The following is an 11,250-nucleotide window of genomic DNA, read 5'->3' as shown; positions in this document are numbered from 1 at the left end:
ACTTGGCCTTTTTCCCTTGTTGCTTTTAATAGTTTTTCTTTGTTCTGTACATATTGTGTTTTGATTATTATGTGGTGGAAGGATTTTCTTTTCTGGTCTATTGTATTTGGTGTTCTGTTGCCCTCTTGGATGTTTATACGCATCTCTTTCTTTAAATTGTGAACATTTTCTTCTATGGTTTTGTTGAAAATATTTTCAGGCATTGGAGCTGGGCGTCTTCTCTTTCCTCAATTCCTATTATCTGTAGGTTTCATCTTTTAATGGTGTACTTGATTTCTTGGATGTTTTGTGTCCCTCCATTTCTTGAACTCTGTTAGCGATGCTTACTTCTTCTTCTTTTTTTTTTTTCAGAATTCCTTCAACTTTAATTGGGGGGTTAAAATCAAGCAGCCACTGAGGAAAACTACCATCCATGGAAGCATCACAATTGTGTGTAGTAGATATGATGACTTATTTATTAGCACAGGTGGTCACACGTTGCCAGCTGTTCTCATTCCTCTACTGTCTCCTTCTTGCCAGTCTCTTACCCTTCAAAGAGAGGGTACCTGGCCTCCACATCAGCCCAGCTGATGTTGCCATTGGCCAGATAATGGACCACACTAAGCAGTACAAAGACCTCTGCCCTTATCTGTTGCATGGATTCTTGGTCCCTCAGCGTTGCAGTGTGTGGGGTATTGTTTACTGTATCGAAGTCAATGGTGATGCCAAAAGCCACGCCGATCTCATCAGTCCTTGCATAGCGCCTTCAAAAGGACTCATCTACTTTATGAGACACTCCATTCCTGCTCAGAGCCTCCGATAATTCCTTGACAAATGGCTCAGTGGAAGGACAGAACATTTGAATGGAGCAACCACGGCAGGGAAACTGAAGAACATTCTCTGCTCATTTCCCTCTCGGATATGGAATGTATGTTCTAATATGGTATACATGATCCTGCCCAGGCTGAAGGAGGGCTCAATGACACTCGGAACAACTTCCTCCATGTGTAGTGTTTTCTGGAATCTCTTTACGCTGACCATATCTTTTGTTAATTGAAATGTTTTTCCTTTAGTTTCAACAGTGAATTCCCCTTTCTCCTTCAGCAGCTGCTCCATCTCTGTAATGTAGCAGTCATCACAGATGCTGAGGTACTCCATCACCAGCTTTGCCTCCTTCTTGAACACCTTGCCCACTGCTCCCTTATTGGGCTTGAACTGTACAATGCTGACTATTTTGGGTTCTTTCAGAGGTTTCTCAGCTACGAGTGGCACTTTGGTCACTCAAGCATGACAGGAAAGGTCGTAGCAGGAATGATCCAACAATCTCAATCCAGCCATAGGACATTTTGGACTCAGAATCCCAGCAGTCACAGGCATAATGGGCCATCTCATTCTCCATGTGCTGTCGGAAGCAGAGTTTATCAGGAGATATTCTAACCTTCATCAGGTAGAGGTAGAAGCAACCAATAAAATACCCTAATACTGAGTTGTTAATCACACCCTGCTCAACAGCATCACCCAGGTGCATCTTCTGAGCAGATTGTCTGCTGACCTGGGCTTTTGCTGAGTACAGTGATGCTTACTTCTGCAGTTACTGTTCTCTTCTTTGAGTTCTCTCTTTCCCAACTTTCCTCTGTTTGTGCTTTTATCATTGTTTTCCTTTTCATCTTCAGATCTTGAAGGATTTTATTGATTTCCTTCACCTGACTGTTTGCAATTTTCTGAATTTCTTCCAGTTATTTCTTCATTTCCTCTCTATAGGTTTCTGCCATGGCCTCTCTAAGGGCCTCAATCTGTTTGTCTTCATTTTCCTATATTTATTTTTTTATTTTATTCATTTCCTCCATTATCATATTCATTATGAAGGATTTGAGGTCATGTGGGTCAGTTGTGTTTGAGTTTTGAGACTTGATTTCTTTGGGATAACTGGGTTCTGGAGATACCATATTATTCTGGGGTTTGTTGTTTGTGTTTTTAGGCTGACCTTTAGTCATCTTGCTGCTCCTGACATTGGGTAGTAGTTTCTGGTTTCCTTCACTGGCCATTGAGAGAAGTTCATTAGTAAGTGGCTATAGGCAGAGACTCTTCACCTGTGAGAATCATGGAACCCTTCCCAGGACCAGGCAGGTGGCCTGGGTTCAGCTATGTTACTTTGCTGCACACCCTGGGCTCCTCACTGGGACAGCAGAGACTGATGCTGGTGCTCTGAAGTCCAAAGTTCAGTCCGAGGGAGTGTACATATAGCCCACTATCCCGCATTTCTCTGGGCTTTGGAGACCATGTCCATGGCAATGGGTCCCTGGGGCCTTTGTTCAGTCAGAGAGAGAGAGTACAAATACATCATGATAGCCTGTGGCATTTTGATGCACTTTGGTGTAAGTGCCTGTGCCCACTAGGGCCCTGAGGCCTTGGTTCAGTCCACCAAAGAGTGAGGGTACTGATCGCTAGCTTGTGGTGTTTGGCTGGGCTTTGGTGTTTGCACCTGTGTTCAGTGAGGCCCTAGAACCTTGCTTCAGTCCACAATAGAGTGGGAGTACTGAGTCATAGCCTGCAGTGTTTGGCTGGGCTTTGGGGAACATGTCCACAGCCTTCTGTGCCCCCATTTCAGCCATGGGTCCCTCCATGGACCAAAGAGTTGATCCAAGGTGAGATTTATCCCAGCTCCACACTCTGGGTTTCCTCCTGGGCCAGCAGACACTGATGTTGGTGCTCTGTAGCCCACAGGTCAGTCAGACAGAGAGTGTAGGTACTGCCCGATAGCCTGCATTTGACTGGGCTTTGGTGAGCTTGCCTGTGCCTGCTCAGGCCCTGAGGCTCCCTGTGGACTGGCAGGGTGGTCTGAAGTCAAATCAACCCATTCTCCTGGGTTCTCCCATGGGCCTGCAGATCCAGATGATGGTGCTTCACTGCCCACAGTTCAGTCCCAAATACAGAGTCCGAGTTATAGAGCAGAGATGCAACTTGCCAGCAAGTATGTGGCCAGTCTCTGGGGACTGGGCTCCTGTCCTCTGTGGACCAGTTGGGTAGCCCGAGACCAGACCCGCCTGTGCCCTGCACCTTGTGGACCCCTCTCACTGAGGGCTTTCCAGATATGTAGTCTGTAGCTCTCGCTCTAGTCTCTAGGCTCTGTCTGGCATTCAGACACAGTGCATGGTCAGTGCCAGCATCTTGGATCTTGGAAGATACCTTTAAAACACAGTCCAAAATAACCTAGATGTCCCTCAACTGAAGAATGGATAAAGATCTGTGTTACTTGTACACCATTCAATACTACGGAGATATTAAAAACAAGGAAATAATAAAATTTGCAGGCAAAAGGATGGAGCTAGAAATAATCATCCTGGAAAAAATAAAAAAGAAAGATAGATAGATAGATAGATCATCCTGAATGAGGTGACCCAGACCCAGAAAGAAACACATGGTATTTACTCACTTATAAGTGGACTTTAGCTATATAGTACAGGATAAACATCCTACAATACACAGACTCAAAGAAAGTAAGTAGCAAGGAGGATCCAAGGGAGGATGTTCAACTATCACTCAGAAAGGGAAATAGAGGTAGTAGTCAAAGAGAGGAAACAAGGTAGGAGAGGGAGCATAGAGAAATATGATGGTGGAGATCTGACCTGGGGAGAGCAAGGTCAGGAGGACAGAAGGCATGGAGAGAAAAGAGAAACTGTGAGGCAGGGGGTGGGGGCAGCATATCTGTGACAAGCTGGAGACCAAAGTCAGGGTAAGTTCCTGGGAGGATATGAGGGGGACTCTGGCAGAGACTTCTAGTATCAGGGGACATAGTGACTGAAGAGGACACACTCTAACTAGCCAAGACTTCTAGCAGAACACCAACCCACCCAAATAAACTTCAAGCCAAAATTTACCCTGTCTGCAAGATGTTCAGAGATAAAGATAGAGCATAGATTGAGGGACCAATGCCTGGTCCAACCCAAGACACACCCTGTGGGAGAGAGCCAAGCCCTGACACTATTAATGGTACTCTGCTGTGCTTGCCAAAAGGAACCTAGCAGAATATTCCTCTGAGAGGCTCTACCCACAGATGTGGAGACTCACAGCCAAACATTGGGTGATATAAGGAGTTTTATGGAGAGTTGGGGGAGGAAGAAAAGAACCTGGAGGTGGAGGGAACAGGAGTGCCACAAGAACACCAACAGACCAAACTAACCAGGGCCCAGAGGGGCTTGTTGAAGCTGAAGCACCAACCAAGGACTGTGCACAGACTAGCTCCTCGCTCCCCCCCCCCAGATTTAGCCAATTGACAGCTCAGGTTTCATGTGGGTCCTCTAGTAAGGGGAGCAGGGGCTATCCCTGATATGGACTCTAATGCCAGCTTTTTGATCACTCCCCTTGGCAGGACTGCCTTGCGAGGACACATCGGAAGTGGACACTGACAGTCCTGATGTGGCTTGATGAACTGGTGTGGGTGGGCAGATGGGCCTCTTCACTTCTGAGTAATAGGGGAAGGGAGGGGGAGGGAGAATGGGGCTGAGAGTTTCTTGTGATGAAACACCATGACAAAATGCAAATTGTGAGGGGAGGGTTTATTTGGCTTATACATCCACTGAAGGAAGCCCAGGATGGAAGCTCAAACAGGGCAGGAACTTGGAGGGAGAAGCTGATCCAAAGGCCATGCAGAGGTATTGCTTATTGGCTGGCTCACATGGCTTGCTCAACATGGTCTTTTAGAAGCCATAATTACCACACTAGAGTTGGCCTCACTCACAATAGTGTGGTTCCATTCACATCAATTATATTTAAGAAAATGCTCTAGAGGCTTACCTACAACTTAATATTATCGTGTAGTGGATGTAAATATGTTTTTGTTTTGATCCCAAGCCTGAGATGAGAAACGGATTTTTGTGATGGTGTGCAGTGCTTTTCCACTGGAAATAGACTTGTGAGAGAATAGATATTTGTCCACCAGAAGAAGAACCACTTCTAGTGAGGGCATAGTCTTCACCAACTGATAAATATCCTATTACAGACTCCAAGAGTTCCCAAACAAAAGGTTGGGATTTCTGGTCTTGGCCTCATTTCCTGTTGTTTGGGTGTTCATCGCGCCACTTTGAGATACTCCTAGAGAGAACAGTTCCAGCGAACCCTTCTAGGTTTGTGCTGCTGCTCTGGGTTCCAGAGGCTGCAGTTGCAGTCAACTTTACTGAATTGCTGTTTAGTGGGTTTGCTAGAATCAGTGCCAACTATGCCAGTGGAATCACACCAAGGAACTGAGTCTGAAAGAGTCTACTTTTCCTGCCCCCACTAATATCTTTTCTCTCCTACCCAGGGTAGGTGTGCTGGAAGGGAGGTGTAAGTATTGAAGAACCACAAATAAAGTAGCTTTGGAAAAGTTCAAAGCCTGCATTATGGAAACATTTTCTCAATTACCGTTTCCTCCTTTTAGGTGACTCTACTTCTGTGTCAAGTTGTTATAAAATTAGCCATCACCTTTGTGAATTTTTTTTCAGCTAGCCTACAAAGTAAAGGGGTATCCTTTTATAATATTACTTTCAAAACATTTTATTTTTATATTTGTTTGTATATATAAGTATATACCACACATGTTAGGGCACCCAACAAAGCCAGGAGATGGTGTTGAATATCAAGGAGCTTGTGTTACAGGAAGTTAGTAGTGACCCACCCACCACAGGCACTAAGATCTAAACTCAGGTCTTAGGGAAGAGCAATAGGGAATCTTAATCACTCAGGCATCTCACATCAGCCTCCATAACTCATATACTTTATTCTTAAGTACTTTTCTTGCCCTCTCCTGTCCTCTACTTCCTCTCTTTCTGGTCCCCTTCCTCCCCATATACAGATCCCATTCTGCCTTCATGACCCATCCATTGCATTAAATTCTCTGTTACCTTTCCCTCTCATGATCCTCTTTCTGTTTTCATTTTGTGGATATCTTGCATACTTGGAATGGCTGAAGGGCCTGATTTCCTGCTTTTAGATATACAACTGGTATCACCTTTCTAAAACTCACTACCCAGTCTATAAAATGAGAATAAAAACAAGAACTAACGTGTCCTTTCTGAAAATCAATAATATGCATAAATTTGTAACCAGGCCAGTGTCACTGAGCTGCTCTCAGGTGGTAAATATACCTCTTCTGTTTTCTCTATCATTATGACCATTGCTTTGGTTTCATTGTGAAATATCTTCACAGATAGAATTGTTTAAATGCTTGGGTCTTAATTGATAGTACTGCTTGGGGAGATCCAAAGAACTTTATATGTGGGGCTTAGTTGAGGAAGTAGGTCACTAGGGTATGTCTTTAAAGTTACATCTAGTCTTTAGACTTTTCATGTCTGTTAGGAGAAGATAAAACTTCTGTGTCACATATTCCCAAGGCCATGCCCAAGTAGCCATGGATTGATCCTCTAAAAGTGTGAATTCAAATACATAGGTCTTGCTTTAAAATGTGACTGCTTTATGTCAGGCACTCTGTCACAGCAGTAAGGAAAGTAGCTTACACAAGAACATTTACAATGTTCATTAAATTAACTTGTACTCAGCCTTTCTTAGCAAATTCCTAGAAAGCATCGTTTTCCACTGGCAACAAGAACTCTGGATTTTACCAAGTAGTAGAATATCCAGTACAGATGAAGCCATCACTGTAAAATTTCAGGAATATTAGGAACCTGTGAAAGTAGATCTTTCTCCAACTGGAAATATGCAGATTTTAAACTGAACAAGAATTTTCTGGTAAAACTCTGAGGCCAAATATCTTCTTTCCCAAACAAACAAATGCATGATAATTCAATAAGAAAACTAAAAAGAAAAGGCATATATAAAATTGGACAGGACTGATATTAAAATGAACATCATATAAGCAGGTCTGTGTGTTTTATAATTGCACTTAATTGCTAGTTGGTAAAGCAAGTCTTTGTTTGGGTGAGATTTTAACATCCTTAAGAATATTAGTCTCCAGTAGATCTGGCCTTAATGACAATGGCATAGGCGAGCCATCCTATGACATGTGGTGGTGTGGGCAACCCCTCCTGCCACCACCTACATCAGGGAGGAGAGAGGGCACTGCCTGTTGCTGTCTGCAGCACTTGGGAGACCAGACTCTGCAATTCAGCTGGGCAACACAACAGAACTGGCTTAGGTGGCATGGGTGAAAAAGAGTCAGCCCCAAACGTATGAGAGCAGGAGAGCTATCCCTGTCTCTTGCTGGCTATAACACTGGGTGACATAGTCCAGATAGTGCTAGAGAGCTTGTCCCATTGGTATGGTTCAGATGAGCTGGCAGGCTATCCAACTAAGCTTCACCCAAGTCCAGATCCAGGGCTTTGAGTTGGCCCACCCCATCTAGCCTATCTACGAACTGCTAGTGTGTGAATGGGCTGGTCCTGCAAATCCAGTGCTGCAGGATCTCCAGGCAACAACAGGATATCCAAGACAAATCCTGTTGAGGATCCAGTATTGTTAGTGTAGCAGAAGACAAAACCTTGAACCAGACCAATAACTCATTGCAATAAACATTTTCAAGCAAAGATGTGTGCACAAAATGGTATGCCATGTGACATACTGTGACACACTTCATCTTTCATGATGAGCTGTTTATCTTTATTTTTGGAGGGCTGGCTGCAAGGACAGAAGACAATATGAAGGGATGAGGAGATAAAAGGGATTGGGGTGCATGGCGTGAAACTCACAAAGAATCAATATAAAGGTAAATAAACAAATAAAAAGAATATTAGTCTCCAAGGAGCTCATATTTTTAGTGATATTTTTCTCAGACAAATATTAGAAGATGAAAATCTAATTTCCACATACCCCAAAAAAAAAAAAGTGACACATTTCAGTACAGAGCAGAAGAGGGACAAAACTCAAAAGCTCCATGCCTGGGAGATTGCAGGCACATATCCTAATCATAAGTCATGGTCTCTGCTTCTCTGAGTGATGATGAGTTGAGCTATAGCGAAAAGCTGTAACTCATGAAGCTTGTTCAAATGCTCTTGCTTCAGAGGCCCAAGGGATGAAGGGGAAATAATGTTTCTGAAATTGAAATATATCACACATCAAGCCTTGCTGTCATTGACCAACCATTTACTACCTCTCGTTTTTCTAGGGTTGGTAATTTGGGCTGGAGAAATACAGTGAAGTCTGTTATAAAAGAAAATGTGTTATTATACCTCAGCGTCGAGGGCTGGAAAAATCATCTAGTGGTGTGAGTTTAAGACAGTACCTAGAAAACCAAAGAAAATAATTCACAAGAATCAATCAAAGTAACAACAAACCCATCATTTTTTTTTAAATCATTTATTTTATTCTAAAATACTTGTGGCTTTATCTAATTCAACTATATGCCATGTATACTCCTGGACCATTTATAGAGATTAATTCCCTCAACCCTCATATTTTTCTGAGCAAATGTTTCAAAATCTATTTTATTTATAGAGAAAAGAGCACGAATTGGTTATTTGATTTGGAATTGCCATTAACAAACTTCAAACTGAAATAATTGAAATATCTATGAATAGTATTATGTCTCCCCAATTTATTTCTTAATTGTTCTTATACGTCTTCTCAGGGTTCAAATAAAGAAAGCCATCTTCCAGGTAGGTCAAGCTATAAAAAGTTACGAATTATACACTTCGTTACACTATATGGTATGTTATGCAAATCTTTGTATATTAAATTGGAAAATTAAAAGTATATTGTCACTACTATTTTTAATCATCTCGGAGGTTTCTATGTTTTTACTTGTGTATGAAGTTTCTAGGGAAGATCTAAAAGCACATTCAATGCTGGAAGGGGGTTTGTAAAACCTCTGAAGTAACCAGCTCACAAGTAAAAATCTGTGAAACTTACAAGATTCACCATGTCCTCCCTCCTTGTCATTATAATAACAGTATGATGGTTGCGTTGAGAGGAGATTATGGCACTGATGACAAATGAAAGACATTATTCAACTAAAATTCACTTTGTGGAACCAATGACCTTATTGAAATTTTTTACAGTGTGACTGTGGCTGAAGGGTTACTGATGTGGGCAGGGATGACTCAAAGACTGCTGTATCACAGGAAAGTCTATTTACAACACAGGTGGTAGGTGACAACAGCTCAAGAAAGTTACAACTATGGAACACTGAACAGCTTACAAGCAGCTCCGCAGATTGGAGCACCTCCTCCTAACCCAAAAGTCTTTAGTGCTATTATAACCGTGAGGAGGGAGCGCATCGTGAATCTTGCAGATTCAGGGATTCTTTGACTAGTGAGTTGGTTTCTTTCTGTACATTACAAAACAAACTTCCAGGTTGGAAATGTTTGTAATACTTCTCTGTGAAAAAGAAGCAAGACACTTCTAGAAGAGTGATGTTAGTCCTACTACTATGGGTGGTGGGGCATTCTTTGTTTCACTTAGGAAGCTGGGTTTGTGAATAGCCTTCCTATGCAGGAAAAACAGACAGAACTTCTGTAGGCTGGACTCTGAGGGGTCCAGATGAATAAATCATGATTAGATGAATGTCATCTTTAATTTATCCTGATATAAATTTATTATTTCCCACTGCTGGACATTATTCTAGAGACTATTAAAGTAATTATCTTGCTTGATATTCATAATGACCTCTGCTACTATAGCAACCCATGTAACTTGTGTACCAAGGTAAAAAAAAAAAAAAAAAAAAAAAAAAAAAAAAAAAAAAGACACCCGAGTAAGTGGTTTAACATCTAAAGTGTGTTTTAACTCATGTTGCATATATGAGCATTTACATTTGACTTTGGTGCTGAGTCTGCTCTGAAGTCTGTTCCTGAGAAGTACCAGCCAACTGGGAAATTCCAGAAGAAAAGAAATGCAAAAATTTCATTGCCTACAAAAACTTATGTTCAGACATGTCATCTACCACTCTTGAGCAAGTTTTATTGGCAAATAAATCCATTTTTCACTTAATAGAGTTAATAGGCATAACCCCTCTGTTCATATAGGAATGAACAAAATAGAACCAGAAATTCCATGGTCAACAGAAATACAGTTTATGGTGCTTTATTTGACCATCAGATACATGTTGTCTTTAAAATGCAGAGCATACCACCTTCAATAAGGAGGTGATTTACAATTTCCATTCAGTATATGCTCCTAGACTCTTTCTCAATTTCCATTAAGTATATGTTCCTAGATTCTTTAAGGTACAGGCAATTGGGTGATGCAAGAGTTTGTTTTCACTCTAGCTCTGGAAGCAGATGATCTTCAGAATGAAAAGACGTGCTCTGTCTTTGAATGCTTAATATGAAATTATGCAACATAATGAGAATAATGACAGTAAAACATGCCATCAGGAAAAGTCAAAAGGTCATTCACCATTGAACTTCTGACATCCGGCAAAGAAAGTATTAATGTAGGTTCCTGATATGGAGATGAGGGAATTAGATTAAGTCCCACAACAATGCCATAATTTAGGCTTTTTATTTTGTTAAGAGAAGCCTCAGTTTGTCACACAGATTTTGACTATTTTTTTTTAACTTCCAGTAGTACATTTCTTCAAAATACCCCCCAAGTGATCTTTAACACTGGGATAGAGTGAAATCCAAATGAAATGTGTGGACAAGAAGATTATAATCCACCACAACTACTATGCTATACTTGTGGTTATCAAGACCATTTTATGGTACCTCTGCCAAGTTAATTACCTCATTCAAACTTATACAGCCAGAAGTCTGACTAACTCCTAAATCTATGTCAGCTCCAGAAAATGATGCCATAAAGTGTCATTAACATGGAGATGTAGTTGAAGACAATTTTAAAAAGAGTTAGCAGGGCATGGTGTGTCACACCTTTCCTCATACCACCCAGGAGACTAAAGCAGGGGGCTGCTGAAAGTTCAAGGTTACACAATGGTTTCCAAGACAGCTTGAGACACAGCAGGAGATGCTATTTCTGGTTTGGGCTTGGGGTAGACAGAAAGTTTTTGTGTCTCACTGGAATCAACTTAAAATTGGATATGGATGCAGTCATGATTGCATTGGTAGTTGGAAACTCCTGGGTTTCTGTTAGTGTTGCTTTTTTTTTTCCCCATTTTTTTTTATTATTGTTGTTTTGTCTAATTTTTAGTAATAAGTATACAAATATTTGGTTTGGTGGATTCATGGATTCCTAGACTTCCATTTTCCTTAACTACTCTCTTCTGGGGCCAAAACTTTAAAGGAAGCCCTTTACCTTAGCTAACGGGAAGTGGGGACAGTCTGACTCTAAGTGGTCACTACGTTAAGGACTTGGGAAACATCACACTGGAATATAAGCAACCTT

At 41.5% G+C, this 11,250-nt stretch overlaps 1 pseudogene; it reads right to left on the bottom strand.

Moving 5' to 3' along the window:
• Positions 1 to 490: 490 nt before the first annotated feature.
• LOC127196943 (glycine--tRNA ligase-like) lies at positions 491 to 9,185 on the bottom strand (annotated as a pseudogene).
• Positions 9,186 to 11,250: the final 2,065 nt, after the last annotated feature.

The sequence above is a fragment of the Acomys russatus genome, chromosome 13 (assembly GCF_903995435.1).
Source record: "Acomys russatus chromosome 13, mAcoRus1.1, whole genome shotgun sequence".
Classification (NCBI taxonomy): Eukaryota; Metazoa; Chordata; class Mammalia; order Rodentia; family Muridae; genus Acomys; species Acomys russatus.
The sequence above is the reverse complement of the archived record's forward strand: the minus strand, read 5'-3'. Positions and strand labels throughout refer to the sequence as shown.